This window comes from Oncorhynchus kisutch, linkage group LG28 (assembly GCF_002021735.2).
Source record: "Oncorhynchus kisutch isolate 150728-3 linkage group LG28, Okis_V2, whole genome shotgun sequence".
In the NCBI taxonomy this organism is placed as follows: Eukaryota; Metazoa; Chordata; class Actinopteri; order Salmoniformes; family Salmonidae; genus Oncorhynchus; species Oncorhynchus kisutch.
This window is the reverse complement of record NC_034201.2, coordinates 41,487,010-41,510,920: the sequence shown is the minus strand read 5'-3', so window position 1 is coordinate 41,510,920 and position 23,911 is coordinate 41,487,010.

The following is a 23,911-nucleotide window of genomic DNA, read 5'->3' as shown; positions in this document are numbered from 1 at the left end:
ATTGTGGACTACAGGAAAAAGAGGACCGAGCACGCCGACATTCTCATCGACGGGGCTGCAGGGGGACAGGTTGAGAGCTTCAAGTTCCTTGTTGTCCACATCACCAACAAACTAACATGGTCCAAGCACACCAAGACAGTTGTGAAGAGGGCACGAGACTGAAAATATTTGCCATTGGTCCTCAGATCCTCAATTTTTGACAGCTGCACTATTGAGAGCATCCAGAGTGGCATGGAAATATGATTACATTGCTAAAGTAGGCAAATAATTACATGATAATCAATGCTTGACATGATAAATCAATGCTTGACATGATAATCAATGCTTGACATGATAAATCGATGCTTGACATGATAATCAATGCTTGACATGATAATCAATGCTTGACATGATAATCAATGCTTGACATGATAATCAATGCTTGACATGATAAATCGATGCTTGACTGCCATTTGACAAATATAAATATTCTCGCTCTTATCCATAATAAAGTCATCATGTATTGTAGACTACACTCACTGTAACTGCGAGCTGTTGGCGTGCCAACATCAGACTAGGCACATTTGCTATTTAAAGCAACAGTTTTTGTGACCAAACTATCGATAGATTTGAAATTGTGATAGAAACACATTGAACATTCAATGTTTATTCGGTACATGAAAACTTAAGGGAAAAAGTACATTTTCTGTGCACTACTTCAGCACTCACAGTTCAGTTTGATGGAAACACACCACTGGTAGGAACATTTGCATATTTTCTTTATGTGGATTTTAGAATATTTGCATGAAAATCTGTGGCCAATTGGATGGACACCTAGCTACTGACTCTCTCCCAATTGACCCATTACTAGCTACAACTTCAAAGTTCGTTGGAGAGGATCAGCTTGAGCAAAGAGAGGTGTAGAATCACTGATCTACAAATTATTTTCCCTGCCAAATAACAGGCTTTGTGGAATTAAGATTTGTAGAGCTACCTGACCTAGCTTAGGTCTCCATCAAACACTCACACAGCCCGACATTGATTGATTAATTAGCAACAGCTTGTGTCAATTAAAGATAATTTCCCAGGATTTTCTACCTGTGTCAAACCATGTTGATAATGCTAGAAATAGAAACAAACCAAAACAACTGACCCTAGTCTTTGTATGTATTTTATAGACATTATTGTAATAAAAGTTGTAACATTTTTTTTATCTCTATGTAGCATGTCTTTCATGATCCAGTACAGTGGAGGCTGCTGATAGGAGGACGGCTCATAATAATGTCTGGAATGGAGTTAATGGAATGTCATCAAACCAATGTGTTAGACTTATTTGATAACATTCCACTAATTCCGCTCCAGCCATTAACACGAGCCCGTTCACCCCAATTAAGGTGCCAGCAACCTCCTATGATCCAGTACAGGTATTTATTGGCCTAGCTTTATATACCAGTACCTGTTACACCACAGTTTATTATCCACAGCCTCTCATCACACACAGCCCATTAGATTCTGCTGCCTCCATCAGGGCTTGAAGTGAAACACTGCACTTCTTATCCAAGCCCTCTGTTTTTCCTTCTCTATGCCAGACTTTCTTGAACCCTTTGCCTGTGACTGTTGCCACTGTCATTATGTATAATGCATTATTCATACCAGTGCTTGCTTTGCTCCTCGGCACCATTTGAGAGCAGTTTGGTTCCAGGAAGGTATTATTAATGTGGGGCAAGGACTTAGAATTAATCTCTCATTACCTCTGTCTGGCCTTTTGCAAGGAATCTTTGACATCACCTCAAGTGAAATAGCCAACACGGCTTAAGATGTGATTTTCCATTTGGTGATGCCTACTGAAGTGTAACAGCCAACTTAACCCAACATGATGACACCCCCCCCCCCCCCCCTCCCCACACACATTTTTACTGTAGTGCTAAAGCTGGCTGTAGGATGGATTTTTTGATTGAATAATATCTTCTTTCATGTCGAAGTTTCGCCTCGGAACATGGGCACTCTCAAACCATGCTGCTTGGGGCATGTTGGAGCATCTCTCTGGAGAAACGGTCTCTGCTTTCATTGTGTCACGTCAGGAGGGTAGCTAGCCAGAGGCAAACCTGCCACTTTATTTGGAAGGCAGGCATCCATAATTAACATCCATAACTTAAGAGTTGCTTCCTTCTTCTGGGAATGGAAATGGGTCTTGTTCACAGAACTCAGAAATAAAGGAAAAGTAATGCATAACATATCAGTGTATGATGGATAACTAAAGTAGGATATTGGATCATTAAAGTAGTAAAATTGATCCCTAAAGTAGTTTGATGGATCATTAAAGTAGATTGATGGATCCCTAAAGTAGGGTGATGATCCCTAAAGTAGGATGATGTATCCCTAAAGTAGATTGATGATACCTAAAGTAGTATGATGGATCACTAAAGTAGTATGATGGATAACTAAAGCAGATGATGGATAACTAAAGCAGATGATGGATCACTAAAGTTGGATGATGGATCGTGAAAGTAGGATGATGAATCACTAAAGTAGTATAATGGATCACCAAAGTAGTATAATGGATCGCTAAAGTAGGATGATGAATCACTAAAGTAGCTTAATGGATCACTAAAGTAGAATAATGGATCAGCAAAGTTGGATGATGGGTCACTAAAGTAGAATGGTGAATCACTAAAGTAGCATAATGGATCACTAAAGTAGAATAATGGATCAGCAAAGTTGGATGATGGGTCACTAAAGTAGAATGGTGAATCACTAAAGTAGCATAATGGATCACTAAAGTAGAATAATGGATCAGCAAAGTTGGATGATGGGTCACTAAAGTAGTATGAGGGATCACTAAAGTAGAATATGATACTGTTGGACCGCCAGGGGAAACTCATTCTGTCCCCTTTACCCCACACACTGCATGTCTTAATAATGATAAGCTGTTTAAATACAGTAGCAGTGATTTCCTCCGGATATTAAAGTACAGTAGCTAGATCAGCAAAGAATCATCTGACAGTTTCTACAGTAGATTTACTGGTGAAGAGATAAAAAGAGGATATTAGACCCACCCACGACTGTAATAATGAAATCATTAGAATCACGATCCTTTTCAGAAACATTAAGAGGCAAGGCCATCATGGGTTTACAGTATCTGATGCAGTGATCAGTGAATAGTAGACATCCTTCAAGATTGACTTCATTTCTGAGAGCACCAAAGCCACTTAAAAAAACACAGCTTTTTAAATGTCCCACATGTGCTTAGACAGGCAGGCAGAGAGTAAATACATCTGGTTCATATGGATTAGGACTCCTGGTTCGGGAGGCAGGAGGACACTCCTTGCTCAACCCACTATGAAATTGTATACATGGAAGGCAGAAAGATATAAGCATTTCCAAAGAATTTGTCCCAGCCTGCCTGACTTCCCCTCCTGACTGGCAGTTGCAGTGATAGCTGAGCAGTTAGTTGATCTCTTCAGTCATAGGAGGAAGAGCAGCTCATTGGTCCTCTAGAAGCTCAGGGTCACAACCTGAGTGGGACTGAGATTAGTCAGACTTCGGCACAACTCTTGTGAGAGTCTGGGAGAGTCTGAGACAGAGAGCTCAGCCAGGTAATCAAATTAAACTCCCAATCGATTTGTGCGTGGTAATGAATGGTTGAAATGGTTACGAAAACCCACACTCTCGACATGAACCTCCTGCCTAGTGCCTTCCCACTGGATACAGACATAAATTCAACGTCTATTTCACGTTGGTAAATGACGTGGAAACAACATTGATTCAACCAGTGTGTGCTCAATGGGTTCCTTCCACTTCACACGAGGCTAGGCATACAGAGTGCTTCGCCCTTTTCAGAGCGGACGTGGTGGCAGGATATCTGCGGGAGCCACTGTTTGCCTCTACCGGGGTGAGTGTTGTTGTAATTAGGTTGATCCTGAGGCCCCCACCAGTTTTTATTTTTAACTCTGTTATCTTTCATGGCGGCATGAATAATTGCAGTGACTGATGGGGACATGCTGGGAATTAATCCGGGGACCCAATCTGCTTTCATTATTCTGCTCCACTTCTGCCTGCTGCGTTTTACAACAGCATACTATTACTGGTGCTCCGCCTCGGCCGCATGGGGTCTTGGGAGAACCGGTGAAATATTTACAGGAAACCTCCCTAACTAGTTACTACACCCCTAAGCCCCTCCACTCAGCCAGCTCCCAAATCCCTCCCCTATCAGACTTCTGCTTGGCTGGACCGGTAGCTTCCCCTCGTCTCACCTACCTATCATCATCATACAACTGCGTGCTTTAACTCTGTGAGCTCTCAGGTGGTGTTGCCATACAACGAGAACATCGAACCAACAGTGAAAGAATGCATGTACAACAGGTCACCATTGACCAATAACCCAAAGGTTATAAATAAGCATCAATTAACGTATGGAACTGTAAATGCAAGAGAAACAAGGATGTGAGACAAACAGCTGTACTCATTCTCTACCCATCGTAATCACTGTTGACTCGTTTAGGTCAATAGCATTATGCAACGCACAGAAAAAAGTACCCCCCATTTATCCTATGATGGTTTGTGATTAAAGTTGCAACAGTCTACAGGGTACACTCTTAGAAAAAGGATTCCAAAAGGGTTCTTTGACTGTCCCCATAGGAGAACCCTTTTTGGTTCTAGGTAGAACCGTTTTGGGTTCCATGTACAGCCCTCCGTAGAAAGGGTTCTACATTGAACCCAAAGGGTTTTACTTGGAACCAAAAAGGGTTCTTCAAAGGGTTCTCCTATGAGAACATTTTAGGTTCTACGGCCTGCGGCGACACTAATGCGTGCAAGTCAGTCCTTGTTACATCACTCAGACCCAGTGTGTATGTTCTGCTCACTCAACTTCACATTCACTTAAGTATTGCTGCAATAAAACAAAAAATAGGAATATAGAGTGAAGAATGACATTGTAGAAATGTAATGTAGAAGACTTCTTCCTGATGGGTTCAACAGCTTGGAAAAGTAGGCTGAATGTTGGCATGTGATCAGTGACGTAACATTGGTAAGGGTCAGGTCGCCAGACTCAGAACAAGGACAAATAGGGTGAGGTTAGGGTGAGGGTTAGGATAAGGGTGAGGGTTACTGTTCGGGTGAGGGTTAAGGTTACGGTGAGGGTGAGGGTAGGCTGAGGGTTAGGGTGAGGGTTACGTGAGGATTAGGGTTAAGGTTAAGGTTAAGGTTAAGGTGAGGGTTAGAGTTAGAGTTAGGGTGAGGGTTACGGTTAGGGTGAGGGTTAGGGTGTGGAGGGTGAGGGTTAAGGGGTGAGGGTTAGGATTAGGTGAGGATTAGCGTGAGTGTGAGGGTGCGGGTTAGGGTGAGGGTTACGTGAGGGTGAGGGTTAGGGTGAGGGAATGCTCTGGGGCTGTAGTCACAAAGGACACATTATCTAGATGGAGTGAGGGTAGGTTGAGGGTGAGGGTTGCGTGAGGATCAGGGTTAGGGTGAGTGTGAGGGTTAGGGTGAGGAGGGTGAGGGTAGGCTAGGGTGATGGTAGGGTGAGGGTAAGTGTGAGGGTTAGGGTGAGGTTTAAGGTGAGTGTGAAGTTTTATGGTGAGGGTGAGGGTTAGAGTGAGGATTAAGGTTAGGGTGAGGGTGAGGGTGAGGGAATGCTCGGGGGCTGTAGCCACAACAGTCCCATTATACAGATGGGGAGACACAAACTCCAATGTGTTTCCATGGAGACTATGTCTACGTCGTCTCCTCCTATCTGTATTATGGAAGTCCTTCAGCCGGGAAGACTGACGGAGAACAATTTGTAATCGTGTTGATACATGAGAGAAATGGGCAGCTGAGTCAGACAGAGCCCTGACCTGATGTGGCCATAAAGAGGGCCTCTCTGATGGCTTCCGCCCCAAATCCTTTCTCCTGCTCCTCCAAGGAGCACCAGTATCGTGGAGAAATTACAAGATTATGTTTTAATACTGTTATTGCATCGAATGGCAGTTTTATGCAACAGATTAGTGTTCTTAGAACTCGTTTGTGTCTGTGTGAACTGAGAGGAGCTTCTGAGATTTAACTCTATTTAACTCTCTCGGAGCCCATATTCATTAGAATGAGTTGGTCTTTGTGTAGAGGGAGGTGCCAGGGTGGAGATGGCTCAGGTATGGGTAATGATGAGGGGACATGGTTTTGGGGACCAGACCCTGATTTCACACAATGAGAACAGTCTTTACAGCAGATATTGTCTGCAGTGAATTATTCATTTCTTTCATACGAATCCTAACCTTGTGACCCATTCCATACATCTGTTGTTTGTCATGTAGACTAAGGGGGGGTATCTTTGCTATAAAATGTGTTTGTATTCTTTGTCTCGGGGCTCTCAACTAATCATCTAAGCGTGGTTCGTCGACCAGCCATCGTTATTGCAGAAGCACTCACATCATTCACTTGTGTTTGTGGTGTGACATGCTTTCCTTATTAATACGTTTTGAGTAAAGTAATATCCTGATTGGTGATTCACCTTGTCTCTCCTCATTATTTATTAGGAACTTATTCTCAACTTGCCTACCTGGTTAAATAAAGGTGAAATAAAAAATAAAAAATAAAAAATCTCCAAGACACTAACTAGCCTTAGCGAAAATAGGCCCCTTGTCAATGCCTGTTTAGAGGCAGCCTTCTCTAAGGTGTAAAGACTTCAGGGACAAAGCAAAATGCCATAACCAGAGAATAATAAAATAATGTGACACAAGTTGTATTTCTCATTATACAAAAAAAATACTTAGTAGTAGAATGGAATGTATTTCTCAGCAAGTTGTTTATTGTTGAGATGTCAAAACAGTCGGTGAGAGCACGGGGAGCTGGAAACATGGAAAGTTACAAACAGAAACGGCAAATGCTTCAAAAGTAAAAAAATACTTAAAAATAACATTGTCAGGAAACATCAGCATCAACCTGACAACCTAGCGACCTTAAAGTAAACTGTACAATGCAGAGAGGCCTTTGGGGGGAAAACAGACACAGAAAAGCAAGAAATACTCGTTTGAATACATTGACTTCTCTGATGCTGAAGGAAAATGCTTTGAGGACAGCATTGGCTGCAGTGTTATTAACAGAGGGAAACAGATGGATCCTGAGCACATGTTACGCCCCTGGACTGATCAGGTGCAGTGTCCAATGCTTCAGAATGATCAAGGTGACTCTTTACATTAGCTATCCTGGCACGGTCATCATACAGTCGATATTAGGACCCTTGGGCAATACATAATTTATGAAGCAAAGAATGCTGAATTCACTCTTTCCATTGCAACATTATCAAATACCATTCAGTGACGCTATAGGGAGGTTTGATATACCATTCATATACCATTCAGGGACGCTATAGGGAGGCTTGATATACCATTCAGGGACGCTATAGGGAGGTTTGATATACCATTCAGTGACGCTATAGGGAGGTTTGATATACCATTCAGTGACTCTATAGGGAGGTTTGATATATCTGTGGACCAAAGTGTTCCAAAAATCAGGCACTCTTTCTCTTATCCTGAGTGTGTCCCCTAAGCCTCCCGTGTGCAAACAGAACACAGAACACATTGGTCAGCAGGAAATAGATGGATGAGGGTAAAACTTTTGGCTGACCTCAAGTGGCATTGTTTCCTTCTATCATCGTTTTCCGAACCCTGGAAAATCACCATAGCCACTAAATCTCACAACCAACACTACAGCACTCTCTCCCTAATTGCTCTGTAAATACTTATCTCCATATTGATATCCATCCTCTAACAGGGTAAATGGGCTATTGTTAATGTACTACCAGGCATCCGCATTGTCAAAGCTATTTATACTGTAAAGGGCACAACTCCTATCTCGACATGCTCAATATTCTGACTAGCACCTCTCTCTCTCAATACCTGCTGTATTGGTGGTGGTGGCTCTCCATCTGGCTCAAGCTGTTGATCTGTGTGTCCTGTGGTGAGCCTACTGTTCACTGTCTGCAGTTTACAAGACTACAGCCCCATATTGACCTCAGCAGCCTCTCACAGCAAGGGATGTACTGCACTCTGCTGGCTTCTTCCTTCTTCATTTAACCAATCCAAGAGGCCTGGAGAGGCCATATCTCTCCTCTGCAGCAGTTAGTGCTGGGAGCCCCATCAGACTCTTCTCCCTGGCTGGCCCACTGGTGGCCTTTATTTTATATGGAACCCAGGGCTCCTCTGGCTTTATATGCTGACCAACAGTAAAAATCACCATTACAGTGTGCCATGGAGGCTCACACAGTGATATTTTGAACAGTCGAAAGACTGCTGCCTCACTGTTAGCCTCCTTTTTTTTGGCGTCTTCACATGTAGAGCGGATGTCACTGTGCATCTTCTCAGCTTTTTTCTGTCCAGATGGAGAGGAAAAAAAGGTTCTGTGCTTCACAGCATCTCCATGGAAACCGTTCGATTCTTACTTCATCCTATGTTGTGTGAAATCACTGTAAAACTGAAGGCGTAAGCCAGATTCAGCTTCTGAATGGGGGAAATCTAGACCCGGGTAACGCTTGCATAAATTTAAGTTCTATTCACTTTTCTCTCTACACGTATTCTAACCTTGAATTTACACATGGGGAAAGTCAGTTTTTCAAGGTAGACGTTTGAGGAGGAGACCAGAGAAATGGAGGTGTGTTTACAGATACACCATATTCTGACCTTGATTTCATTTCCTAATAATTCACCACTTTAAAACACGGGGAAACTATGAATAAGGTTGAGTCCCTGACGGTTCTGAGTGGACTGCACTGTAAATTAGAAATTGAGAGCTATCGATAAGAGCTAATTAAATTAATACTCCATCTGTTTGGAGGAGGAGAAGGGGATTGTAAATACAAATAGCAATTATTTAAAGATGGGTATTCATATTGAAGCAAACTGAAAATCATAACAACTTGACATGTATTGCAGCCCCTTTTCCACAGTGAAGTTGGCTATAAATAGCTGTGCAATTATTCAGAATTTCCTGTGTATCTTCTCATGATTGGGGGGACGAGACCCAAGCTATAGGCTTCTGTAGCGCTGAACGTATTGAGTTGATTTGTGTGCTTTAGAATGTTTTCATTAAATGCCCAGGCTTTTCTCAAATTTTTCTTACAAATTTGTATCATGTTAAATACTAGCCACTTTCGGGTTGCCACCGTCAGTAATACCCATTGATTTATAACTGTCACTTTCGTGTTAGTTTTGTTCAACTAAATTCCATTCCAATCTGTTCACCTTTCTTTCATCTGTCAAGTCAATGTAAGTAGTTCCTGAGGGTCGCTAGCATTAGTGGATCATATTTGGTTAACGTTGTGAAATCATTTAGGAAATGTAGCCTATTTGAATCAGTTATGGAACCACACTAAGCAGTTTAAACCTGAAGCCTGGCTACTGTCATTAGGCTACAATTCCATGATCAGTGAGGAATATAGGGTGTTTATAGGACTACTGCTCAACCCCTATTATAGTCCAGTGTGATCAAACGCACATCATTTAGTCGGTATAAAAGAAATAGAGCCCACACACTTAAGAGCTCCACCACATACCTTTATTGATAAACAAACAACGATTCCATCCTACAAGGACCTTCGTCAGGTAATTTCACAGGAAGTGTACCACACCCATATTGATAGACATAAGACAAGTACCAATAAGGGCAGTCTATACATAGTTAAGTTGAACGGGGCAGCACAAAAACAATAACATACACTTCTCGAATATTATAACTGTATAGCCATTCTTATCAGGTAGACAAAGCGTATGCTCAAATACCCAACACTGGTTGTCATAATAATAAATTCATCAGATGGTGTTCACAGGAAATGGCAAATGGGAAAGTCCTCGTGAAGTTATTTTGGAGACATGGTTTCCAATCAGAATATACATTAGGATTATCTTTGCTGTGTCCCCCCCTCGCCTCAGGACTTTGACATGCTCAATACCCATGTACTTTAATGAGGCAACATTGTGTCTGGCAGTCATAAAGTGCATAGCGACTGGACTTTTGGGCTCTTGGTTTCTAATGCTACTTCTATGTTCGGATATGTGTGAGTGCCTGGTGAGTCTTGCCCACATAGGCCAGGCCACAAGGGCATTTCAATAGGTAGACTACGTTCTTTGTAGCGCATGTTGTAATACCTTTAATTCTTAAAGGTTTTCCTGTCATAGGATGTGTGGTATTTGCTCATGGAATTACCCTTTGCACAATGTGCGCACCGGTAAAACCCCTATTGTATACTTTTCTCCCCTTCTGATATTTAATCGATTGAACTTGAATATGTACATTTTAAGGATAAATAAAACCACTGTATTTTTTATTCATATTTTGTGTAAAGTCTTTCCAAACCTTTATTGATTTAGAAATACTTCCCTAAATAATCTACAGAATCAGAGTGGTTTTTTTTACATCTCAATTGATGCGGAAAAACAGAGAAAAATATGCATCTATTTCGATTTTAGATGTCTTTCTTTCATCGATCCCTAATTTTTTTAACCCATTCTCTAGATTTATTCTAGTGAGTCTGTTGACAAAATTCCAAGTAAAAAGGTACACAATATTTAAAGGGATGACTTCAGATACATCTACTGAAAACCCTTTTGAAGCCAAACTCCAAGAGAAACTGTGGGAGGGTTTTCAGAGGTTGAATAAAATGTATTTTAAAACATGTATTCAGTGTGGCAAGGTAGCCACACCCATAGAGCGTTATGTGCTTGCGTAAGGTAAGTCTGAATACCAACTACTGAGAAGTGAGTAGCATGCGGTAGGAAAGGTGTGCATTTCCTGAGTCTGAATCGGCCCCAGGATGCATAGTAGTGTCGTGTCTTTGGCTATGCCGGATTAAGTGATATGACATTCTATTCTATAAAATAATTTCTCCGTAATTAATATTACCCGATTGAGCTAATCATTTAAATGTAATTAACTAGTGTTGTGTCTTTACTATCATTAACTGAAGACTGATAGTTTTTATCAAAGATTCTCTGTAATTAGTTACTAGCGCGATCAACTGATTAATCATGTAACTAATTAACTAGGAAGTCGGGGCACCAATGAAAAATATTCAGATTACAAAGTTATAATTTCCTAAAATAACTTTTCAGATATTTTATCTGATCAATTAGTCTTCGAATTAATGAATTATTTACTGTACCTCACGGTAGTCTCATTCCAAACGTCGTAAATTGTTGGTTATCAGCCCGAACCCAGTCTTCACTGAGTCATCCATACATCAATTGTCTTAAATAATGTATTTATTACTAACTAAGTAATTCACAGAAATGCATAAACAAACATGATAGGAGAATGTGCCCTAGTGGGCTGAACCGGCATGGCGGCTTGTTAGACAAAAGGGGAAGTGGGGGTCGACTAAGAAGTCACTACAGAGTGATAATTATAACAATTAAAATGTGAATCCTTACACATGAACGCTCACTCATTTGGGAACAATTACAATCAATATATATATTTACGCTCAGTGTGTGTCTTGATTGCTGGTGAAAAGTTTGCGTCTTTCGTAGAATTGTCCGTCTCTCTCCCTCTCTCTCTCTGTCTTGGTTAGAGATATAGTTCAAAGTGACATTCGTTATAGAATGGATGTTTCGGCAGTTGTCGTTCTTTGTGATCAATGATACCGAATTCCTAGCTGCAGACTAGTAATTAATATCAAAGACTTGTTCTCATTCTGTCGGTATTGATAGTCTAAGAGTTTAACCACGTGGTATGGTTAAAAGATTCTGCAACCTTTAGCCATCTCGTAATTGAGGTAAGCTCGGTCTGGTGATAATTTCTCAGGATGTCTGACCTTAACTGGTCTCAGGGGCGGTCCTCTGATTTAGTTCAAATCCAATTCCCTTTTTGAGTTTTCCTTCATTAAACAGTCCAAAATCACATTGTAAAATTGTGTAAACAGTATCATACTCACTCATTCATCTTATACAACAATTACATGTAAACCTTATATCTAGGGCTATTATATAAACAGCGTTATGGTAATGTGGCCACACCGTCTCCCATGAGCTTCCCGAGTTGTGACAAACGGACCAGTTCATAACTGGATTCTTCACCGATCTTTTACACTTTCTCCGGAACATGAAATTTGTTCGTACCTCAAGTTCTGTGAGGTGGAAGGATTTCCTTTCTCTCGATGAAAAACTGCGCTCTATAACTGTGTGTCCATGAGGTCTTCTCAGGAATTTACGACCTCTGACCACAGCAGCCTAGTTGAAGGATGCAAGGGGGAGGCAGGGAGAGGGGGATGGGCTTGCTATACCCAAAGAGGCCAACGTCATGACACTAGAGAGTTGGGCACCACAAAATAATATTTATAGAGCTGTTATCTTCCCGAATAAACTCTTAAAGTCCTAGCCATATTTTACATCAATAGCAGTCAATATTAATTGTCATCTTAATTCAGTCTCATCTGAAATTCGTAAATTCTTGGTTATCTGCACAAACCCTGGTTAACAAGTTGAACCAGCAATACAAAATTGGGTTTAATTATATATTTACTAAATACTTAACTAATCAAACAGAATTACACATACACATAATTAAATCATAACTTGATTACAAATTACGTCATAAAGGAAAACGTCCCTAAGGAAGACTGGGGAACAAAGGGCGAAGCTGTGCTATCGTCAATACAGTATCTTATGCATTCTAAATTACCGCCCATTTGGAAAATGCAATAAATATTTACTCTGAGCTGCGCTTCGGGTAGGTTGGAGGTAGATGGAAGGCCGTGTTGCCCAACCGAGTCCTTCGTCCTTTGAAGAATGTCTCTGCTGGTAAATTGAATACGTTGTAGTAACATCGTTGTGTGGTAGACGGGATACTCTGTCCGTTCCTTCCTAACCCTCGTTTGCAGCGGCTGTTGCTAACTCAACGACTAGGAGGTATCAATTCTGTAGTGAATAAGAGTTCAAAGTTCATACCATTCGCAACCAAAGCTCACGCTGATGTTGGCTTCGTTCTGTAGTTATTATCTGAACCATTCTGACATCGTACCGTCGTCCTCACGTCCTCGGAACAGGATATTGTCATCAAGGGCTTATATAGGAAAGGAGAGGAGGGCGTGTTTGAAAGGTTTTATAGCCCATGTCCCTTCACAGGGGTGGGCCACTGATTGAGCAGAGCCCTATCTTATGAAAACACAAATCTCACATTTTAGAAGCTAAAATCACATTTCATCCCATCACGAATAATTTCATATTCAAACATTTAAATTGAACAACAATTCCATGTGAATCCGATAACTCTGATGTGTAGACTTTCCACTGTAGAGTTTATGTCATCTTATCATTGATGAGAATGTCTCAGATGACAACTGAACTGACATCATATTCATTAAGTACCACCGCATATGTTCAATTGGTCGGATTACCAGAATATAGTTAATTTCCCCCCACCTTCTGATGTTCCCAGAATCTCTATGTTAACCAAGGGTTTTGCAAATGTAACATCAGTAGGGTAGAGAGAGGAAAAAGGGGGGAAGAGGTATTTATGACTGTCATAAACCTACCCCCAGACCAACGTCATGACAGTAGATTATGACAAGGAACATTGGAAAGTGTGGAGAGAGTGTGAACAGCATCTCATTTTGTAGCATTATGAAAGTGGGATTATATAGAAGTTTTTCTGTTTATATTGGGTTGAAGATGACATATTTGTATTCCTGTTTCCTCCTCTTCAGCACATCTAGAAATGTTATCTCAGCTCAGATTTCTGCCGAGCTAGACCTTTATGCACACTTGGAAAGTGTGACATGATCACCATCCTTGGCTAAGCACAACGGTGTGCAGTTAGGGTTATGTCCTAATTTCACACAGGTATGTCCTAATTTCACACAGTAATGTCCTGATTTCACGCAGTAATGTCATCATTTCACGCAGTAGTGTCTGAAATTCTCACAGTAAGTTCCTAATATCACACGGTAATATCACACAGTAATGTCCTAATTTCACACAGTAATGTCCTAATTTCACGAGGCAAAATCATGCCCGAAGGTTATTTACTTCTGCATGAAACTGCTTGTGGCTGGAGATGAAAAAATACTAACAACATGCAAAGCAAACAAAGCAGAAATTGTATTATGCCAGCCATTTGCAAATAAACTGTAAAATGTTACTCTTTTGAAAATCTGTAAATACCTTCCTAATATTGAGTTGCACTCCCTTTTGCACTCAGGACAGCCTCAATTCATCAGGGCATGGACTACAAGGTGTCAACAGTGTTCCACAGGGATACTGGCCATGTTGACTCCAATGCTTTCCACAGAATGTCCTTCGGGTGGTGGACCATTCTTGATACACGTGAAACTGTTGATCTTGAAGAACCCAGCAGCGTTGCAGCATTGCAGTTCTTGACACAAACTGGTGCGCCTGGCACATACTACCATACCCCGTTCAAAGGCACTTAAATCTTTGGTCTTGCCCATTCACCCTCCATGTCTCAAATGTCTCAAGGCTTAAAAATCCTTCTTTAACTTCTTTGGGATAGGGTGCGGTATTTTGACGTCTGAAAGCGTGCCCAAAGTAAACTGCCTGCTACTCAGGCCCAGAAACTAGGATATGCATAGATTTGGATAGAAAACACTCTAATGTTTCTAAAACGGTTAAAATAATGTCTGTGAGTATAACATAACTGAAATGTCAGGCAAAACCCCGAGGACAAATCATAAAATAAAAAAAATCAGCATACCACTGATTTCAATGCCTGGAACTTTTATAATAGGGTGAAATCGTCCCTGATTGCAGTTCCTATGGCTTCCACTAGATGTCAACAGTCTTTAGAAAGAGATTCAGGCTGGTTTTTGGAAAAATTAGGGAGAAGTTGTAGTATTTCTAAGTGGCTGCCATTTTGGCTGTAGTGTTTCCAAGCGCAAGGCTGAGAGAGCGCGTTCTTTATGTTTATCTCCGGTAAAGACAATAACGATTCTCCGTCTTAAATTGTATTGTTTATTTGCATATTAGGGTACCTAAGGATTGATTATAAACGTTGATTGACTTGTTTGGATAAGTTTATCGGTAACGTTTGGGATTCATTTTGTATTCATTTTGACGGAGGGAAACCGAGTAGATTAAACTGAGTTTTTATGGAGATAAAGAAGTAATTTATCGAACAAAAGGACCATTTGTTATGAAGCTGAGACCTTTTGGAGTGCCAACAGAAAAAGATCTTCAAAGGTAAGGCATATATTATATCGCTATTTCTGACTTTCGTGTCGTAACTCCCTGGTTGAAAATGATTTGTTATGCATTTGTGTGCTGGACACTGTCCTCAGATAATCGCATGGCTTGCTTTTGCCATAAAGCCTTTTTGAAATCTGACACCTTTGCTGGATTAACAACAAGTTAAGCTTTATTTTGATGTACTTGTGATTTCATGAAAGTTTAATATTTATAGTAATTTAATTTGAATTTGGCACTCTGCCATTTCACTGGATGTTGGCCAGGTGGGACGCTACCATCCCACCAATCCAAAATAAGTTAACTTGTCTCCTCCCTTTCATTTACGCTGATTGAAGTGGATTAAACATCAATAAGGAATCATAGCTTTCACCTGGATTCACCTAGTCAGTCTATGTCATGGAAAGGCGGCAGGTAGCCAAGTGGTTATAGTGTTGCGCCAGTAACCAAAAGGTTGCTACATCGAATCCCTGTGCTGACAAGATAAAAACATGTCATTCTGCCCCTGAACAAAGCAGTTAACCCACTGTTCTTAGGCTGTCATTGTAAATAAGAATTTGTTCTTAACTGACTTGCCTAGTTAAAAAAATGTTTAATTAAAAAGAGCAAGTGTTCTGAATATTTGTACACTCAGTGTATATGTGTTAGTGTTTACATCTGAATGCACTGAAAACATTTCCCAACAGGCTCAGTTTGTCTCTGGATATGACAGCCCCTGTAGTACTGCCACTGCCTTAGGGTAGTAGAGAGAAGAGCAGCAAACCAGGCCTGTTCCAAGAAGACATGATGTGATGTGTTCTGCATCTCCACGCAGCATGAGGCCTTCCCTAGTGTGTGGGAAAATAAACAGTGGGCAAGCGGTTTCACGAGGCCATTAATCTCACCCCTAATTGACGATAGAAACGATGTGCAGCTTTCGTTGTTATGACAGGTAAAATCAGGCTCCTGGTGCTCCACATCACTGAGCCCTTCAGGGTGGTGTGAGTGTTCCGGGTACAGTACATGAATTTATGCCAGGAAGATTATTTTGGGGAATATTTGTTCACTGGGTGCTCTAATTGCTTCGGCTCCACTGCACAGTAGATACTCAGGGCTCTATTTTAACAAACCTAATGCAATGGTCAATCTAAGCACAGCGGTAGTTCTATGTGTTATAAGGTGTGTCAGAAATAGTTTTGCTATTTTCTCTATTACAATTACTGGCACTCTTGCTGGCATTGGCGGGAAATGGCTGGGTTTTGATGAATAAACAAGCTGTGGATGTGTCGAGACTTGGCCCCTCACTGGCCAATCAGAATGGGCTCCATAGCGAAATATGTGGTTGCTTAAAGTTGTGTATTTATGGTCTTCTATGTATTTCCTTGGAATCAACTCCAATTCCAATGTTAGTCCGTTATAGTTTGCTGAAGGGTTACAGAAATGAAAAGATGTAATGTAAGACCCATCTTTGATAAATACATTAACTTGAACCCATTTGCTTTCAACATTGTTCTACGTAATTGCATGGCTTCAATAGCATTCACACTGATATAGGGGCTATGCCTACTGTACATTGCAATATGGCTGAGCATGGACATGCCAAACATGGTCAATAAGCAAGATTAAAATCATTATTGATAATGCCTAAAATAATGTGGGCCTGCTCACTGTTTTACTCCTTTCAAACATTATATTTTCATTAAGCTTTGGTGATTAAGATTTATTTCCAAGCAGTTTCAAAAGAGAAAACGTTTATTGACAGTCATGAGAACTACACGATTGCATTTGGCAGGACAAAAAAAAGCTGTTATTGAGAGGAAGGGAAACGATGTTTGTTTTTTAACCAAATAAAATGAAATGGGCAAAACATCAGAACTACTGCGGAAACCAGCTTTTTGTTGGTCTTAAATATCCCTATCAGCGCTACCTGAAATTAGCACTTTGGATCATGTTAAGGACATGCCTAAAATATTTCCAACCCCATGCTGCTAAATTGCCGAACCTGGCGTTAGGGCTGGAAAATGCCAGTTCACCAGTTTTTACATCACGAAATTGCAAACTAACATGAGTTTGACATTAGCGCCACCTTAACACAAGACGAAAAAAGAGCCCTTAGAGAACCATTATGTGTCAGCAATAACACTTCTCCAGGTTTGTTTACTGTGATGACGATTGGCTTGTATTTATGTTTTTTTTATCAGATAAGAATTGTTTTATTGCAACAAAATAAATATCTATTTTGGTATTTTGATTCTGTAGTAGTTGTGGGGGGGGGAACTCTGATGCTCTGTTTATGACTCATGCAGTCCTAAATGTGTGTACAACTTCTACTGTAAACCTGCAGTCCTAAATGTGTGTAAAACTTCTACTGTAAACTTGCTTTGACACAGGTGTTGTATTGTCTTTATATTTTGAAAAGGCAGAAGTATTTTTTTTGTGACTGAATTCCTGTCTGAGCCAAAATCCCTTCAAAACCAGGGTAGTTAAAAAAAAGTCCTCATCAGAGATTATTCTGTCTAGGGAACATGGTGTCAATCTAAGGGGATACAAGTTATATTGAAAGCAGGCCTGCTGAGTTGAAACTGATTGAATGTACATTGTTTCCACGTCATTTCAACCCAAAAAATATCTGTGATGATGTTGAATCAACATGGAAAACTGATTGGATTTGAAAAAAAGGGAATTTATTATTTTTCTCACCCAACTTTTAACCTAAACCCAATGGCATTGTGAATGTTTTTGTTGATTTCACTTTGAATTCATGTTAACTAAACCAAATGTAAATCAAAACTAGATGTTGAACTGATGACTGTGCCCAGTGGGGGTGCTTCTACATAGGTGTGGTCTCAAGTTAATTAAGCAATTAACATCCCATCATGCTTAGGGTCATGTATAAAAATACACAGTTGCCCATTATTTTGGCTACCATGGCTAGAAGAAGAGATATCTGTGACTTTGAAAGAGAGGTCTCAAAGGAGCATAGGGCATTTAAAGTGTGTGTGTGTGTGTGTGTGTGTGTGTGTGTGTGTGTGTGTGTGTGTGCGCGTGTGTCCGGGGTGGGCCTGGTTGCTATTAAGGCCCTATTAAGGCACTATGCTAGTGTTTTCTTGATTTTGGCAGTAACCTGTAGTACGGCGTCATCATCAGATACTATGTTTAGCATTAATCTTAATTTGGCAAATTCATTTCCCAGAATTAGTGAAAAGATAATATTCCCACTGGGGGAGGGTGTGGTGTATTTTGTAAGGATTTCCACAATTTGACAGATATGATAGACAGATACCATTTTAAAAGTCTAACCAAATCTACGGGAGCATTAGAATATACAGTTTGAATGTGAATGACCTCTACCACATCCATCCATCCACATTTGCAGGTCTACCATCGTAAAAAATAGCCTGGTCAAGAAGACTGACTGTCTGAACTTTCTTCTCACATCAGGCTGATTTCACGAGGCATAAAATAGCATATTGTTCTTGGTAGAGGAACATATCATCCCAGATGTGACCCACCATTCCATATGTGTCCTCCTCTAGCCTCCATTCTGGTTCATAGGGGCCATACATGTAGTGAACCAGAAGGGACTGAAGCTGCCTGGTGGGAATGCATCCTGGGATGTGAGACACATCATGTCCTTTATCTGAACAGGACAAAACCATTAAAAAATGACCTAGCCAGCCAACCAACCACTCTCTGTGCATCAGATAAGATGATTACCACCACCAGATGGATGAAGGTGCTCATTGCTAATGCAGTCACTCTCAGCTATTGCTGCTAGATTCTACTACTACAGCAGGGAGAGAGATGAGAGAGAGGCAGGCTCAGGGGACTGACGGACTGACTGAATGGGTCTAAGCCATTGTTGATGTGTACTACCTCATTGGGTGATTATGTAACCTCCAGGTTACTGTGTGTCTATTTAGACCGTATGTGTGAAGGGGCAATTATGACCATGTCTATGATACAGTACATTTGATTTTACCTTCATTTAACTAGTCAAGTCAGTTAAGAACAAATTCTTATGTACAATGACAGCCTAGGAACAGTGGGTTAACTGCCTTGTACAGGGGTAGATTTTTACCTTGTCAGCTCGGGGATTCAATCTAGCAACCTTTTGGTTACTGACCCAACGCTCTAACCACAAGGCTACCTGCCGCCCCATGTCCATGCCCAGAACGATAAAAAAGACTCTTAGGTTTTGGTGTTAAACATTTACACAGTGAAAAGCTATCCCTTTTTCTTCTAATCTTGTCAATTATGAATCAACTCATTATTATTATTATTAGTCTGAAAAGCTGATATCCAATGCCTTTAGTGGGAGTCTTTCAGGGTCAATTAAAAATTAGTAAATTGGCCAGCGCTCTGGCAAACATTACTGCATGTGAATGGCCTATATTCTGGACACCAGATGGAAAAAGTCTGCAACCTAGTGGGACATTTTCAGCTCATTACTATTCCATAGGTCAGGGGTCGGCCAAAAACCAGTCCGCGAGTGATTCTTTTTTTTGTTCCCCCCACAGTTTTTAGAAAAACAATATAGATAAAAATGTAGATGTTAGTTTTTGGTCAAAAAAAGACTAAAATCACCATGAATTCAGCAAAAAAAATGTTACATTTGGAAATCTGTTCCCAAATATTCCCACCAATAGAAATATATACATATGTGATCTTGTCTCAATGTCATCAAGGCTTCATTGACCACAATGTGTACAAATGCTTAGAATTATGTTCCGCCACCCCCCCCCCCCCCCCCTGACCATCTGCTCCAACAAAAATCGACCAGCAGCTGAATCTAGTTGCTTACCTCCCCTGCCATAGACCACATTTATTTTAAAGGCCCAGAGTGCAGTCAAAAACCTTTTTCTGTGTTTTATTCATATCTCCACACTATGAGGTTGAAATAATACTGTGAAATTGTGAAAATGATGATAATGTCCTTGTAGTGTTTAGTTTAGTTTATTAGGATCACTATTAGCTGCTGCATATGTAACAGCTACTCTTCCTGGGGTCCACATAAAACATACAAATACATGACAAAGTACAGAACAGTTATAACTCAAGAACAACATAAGATATTACATTTAATAAAAATAAGAGTTATATATTGGAAAGACAAAGAGACAAAAAAGTATTGTATTTACACGCTATTCATATATTCATATATATATTCATATTCATATTATATATATTATTATTAAATACAGTCCGGTTAAATTAGATCTTTAGAGAGAGGAAAGGCACTGTGATAAAGCTGAACTTGCTTTTTGAGCTGTTTGAAAAGACTAAACTTTCAGCTTGTTTTGGTGGGAGGGAGTTTATGCCCATCCATCATAACATCACCATTGGGTAAATTAGTTAATTGACCAATTACAATGAGAGTTCCAAAATGTTCTGTTTTTCCTTCTCCACTCAAACCACTCACAGACAGTCCAAGCTAAATATTTGCTTGAGAAATTGCTCTTTTCTAAGAAGCAATTTTTATTTATTTTTGACCATTTTAATTGAAAATATTCATAGTAAGGTACTTAATTGTTACCTGGAAATGATTTCACATTGAGATAAGAAGAGCTGCATTGGACCTTTAAGCAAAGTACAAGTGCACAATTTGTCATAATGTCATCCTGGCCACTTGAAGTATGACCCCTCATTATATTGGCAAAGTCCTTGGCAAGATTGGTTGAAAGAGAAAAAAAGTTGACCTACTATAAACAGAGAGAAAAAAGACAGGAACAAGTCAATGAATTCAGTCATTCGTTTGTAAGTGTCAATGTCGGCTTGATGCACAGTCCATTGATTAAGTCAGAGAAAAACAATAGCTTGCTCAGTCAAAATCGAAGTAAAGTAATAAAACAAATGCTAATGTTATTTCATTATTCCACCGTTGTGTTTTAAGGAAGATTGATCTGAAATCTCGATCGGGGCCACTAAGATAACCACAGCATCTCATCAATCATATCTCCCAATATTCCCATTTTCACATTCCATTTTGGATTTTCTTTGGGAGTCCTAGGCCCACCTTGCAGGTGCAACCTAAGACCTGGTCTCCTGTCCCCAAGGCATGCCGTGGGCAAGATTTATTAGCAGTGGAGGGTACAGCGATGATGAACGAGCTAAATTTACTCTGCCACACACAGAAAGAAGTCCCAGAGCAATGCACTGAAAATGACATCCTGAAAATATGGTTAAAAATACTGTAGGTCTGTTTTGGACACAAGGCATTATGCAGCGTTGCCTAAGCTTAGTGATGAGCTTTAAGGGCACTATGGTGTTGAACGCTGAGCTGTAGTCAATGAATACCATTCTCACATAGGTGTTCCTTTTGTCTAGGCAGGAAAGGGCAGTGTGGAGTGCAATAGAGATAGCATCATCTGTGGATCTGTTGTGGCGGTATGCAAATTGGAGTGGGTCTAAGGTTTCTGGGATAATGGTGGTGATGTGTGTCATGACCAGCCTTTCAAAGACTTCATGGCTACAGATGTGAGTGCTACGGGTCGGTAGTCATTTAGGCAGGTTACCTTAGTGTTCTTGGACACAGGGACAATGGTGGTCTGCTTGAATCATGTTGGTATTACAGACAGGTTAAAATGTCAGTGAAGACACTTGCCAGTTGATCAACTCCTCTTTCTGCAGCAACCAGTGATCCGGGTCAACAGCATCAATGTAACAGTACAGACTTTACGCCCGTCCCCTCGCCCCGACCTGGGCGCGAACCAGGGACGCTCTGCACACACGTCACCCTCGAAGCATCGTTACCCATCGCTCCTTGCAGAGCAAGGGGAACCACTACTTCAAGGTTTCAGAGTGAGTGACGTCACCGATTGAAACCCTACCAGCGCGCACCACCGCTAACTAGCTAGCCATTTCACATCGGCTACACTTGGCATTCACGTCCTGGTAATCTGTCTGGCCCTGCGGCCTTGTGAATGTTGACCTGTTTCAAGGTCTTACTCACATTTCCTACGGAGAGCGTGATCACACAGTCGTACGGAACAACTGATGGTCTCATGCATGCTTCAGTGTTGCTTCCCTTTGTAGTCTGTAATAGTTTGCAAGCCCTGCCACATCCAACGAGTGTCAGAGCCCGTGTAGTACGAATCTTAGTTCTGTATTGACGCCTTGCTGGTTTGATGGTTCGTCGGAGGACGTAGCAGGATTTCATATAAGCTTCCGGGTTAGAGTCCCGCTCCTTGAAAGCAGCAGCTCTACCTTTTAGCTCAGTGCGGATGTTGTCTGTAATCCATGGCTTCTGGTTGGGGTATGTACATACAGTGACTGTGGGGACTAAGTCATCAGTGCACTTATTGAGGAAGCCAGTGACTGATGTGGTGTACTTCTCAATGCCATCGGAAGAGTCCCGGGACATATTCCAGTCTGTGATAGCAAAACAGTCCTGTAGTTTAACATCTGCATCATCTGACCACTTCTTTATTGACTGAGTCACTGGTGCTTCCTGCTTTAGTTTTTGCTTGTAAGCAGGAATCAAGAGGATAGAATTATGGTCAGATTTGCCAAAAGGAGGTCGAGGGAGAGCTTTGTACGCGTCTCTGTGTGTGGAGTAAAGGTGGTCCAAAGTTTTTTTTCTTCTGGTTGCACATTTAACATGCTGGTAGACATTTAATTTAAGTCCCCGGCCACGAGGAGTGTCGCCTCTGGATGTGTGTTTTCCTGTTTGCTTATGGCTGCATACAGCTCTTTTAGTCCGGTCTTAGCGCCAGAATCGGTTTGTGGTAGTAAATAGATAACTACGAAGCATATAGATAAACTCTCTTTGGTAAATAGTGTGTTCTACAGCTTATCATGAGATACTCAAACTTCCTTACTATTAGATGTTGTGCACCAGCTGTAGTTTACAATTATAAACTGGGTGGTTCGAGGCCTGAATGCTGATTGGTTTAAAGCCGTGGTATATCAGACCGTATACCATGGGTATGGCAAAATATGTATTTTTATTGTTCTAATTAAGTTGGTAACCAGTTTATTATAGCAATAAGGCACCTCTGGGGTTTGTGATATATGACCGATATACCACGGCTAAGGGCTGTATCCAGGCACTCTGCGTTGCGTCGTGCTAAGGACAGCCCTTAGCCGTGGTATATTGGCCATTTACCACACCACCTCGGGCCTTATTGCTTAAAGAGAGGAATACCTTTGTAAGAATGCTGTTCATCGATTACGTTTCAGCATTTAAAACCATAGTACCCTCCAACCTTGCCATTAAGCTCAAGGCCCTGGGTCTCGACCCTGCCCTGTGCAACTGGGTCCTAGACTTCCTGACGGGCCGCCCCCAGGTGGTGAGGGTAGGAAGCAACATCTCCACCCTGCTGATCCTCAACACTAGGGCCCCAAAAGGATGCGTTCTCAGCCCTCTCCTGTACTCCCTATTCACCCATGACTGCGTGGCCATGCAGGCCTCCAACTCAATCATCAAGTTTGCAGACGACACTACAGTGGAGGGCTTGATAACCCACAACGACGAGATGGCCTACAGGGAGGAGGTGAGGGCCCTCGGAGTGTGGTGTCAGGAAAATAACCTCACACTCAATGTCAACAAAACAAAGGAGATGATCGTGGACTTCAGGAAACAGCAGAGGGAGCATCCCCCCATCCACATTGACGGGACAGTAGTGAAGAAGGTGGAAAGTTAAGTTCCTCAGCGTACATATCACAGACAAACTGAAATGGTCCACCCACACAGACAGTGTGGTGAAGAAGGTGCAGCAGCTCCTCTTCAACCTCAGGAGGCTGAAGAAATTTGGCTTGTCACCGAAAAAACTTTTACAGATGGACAA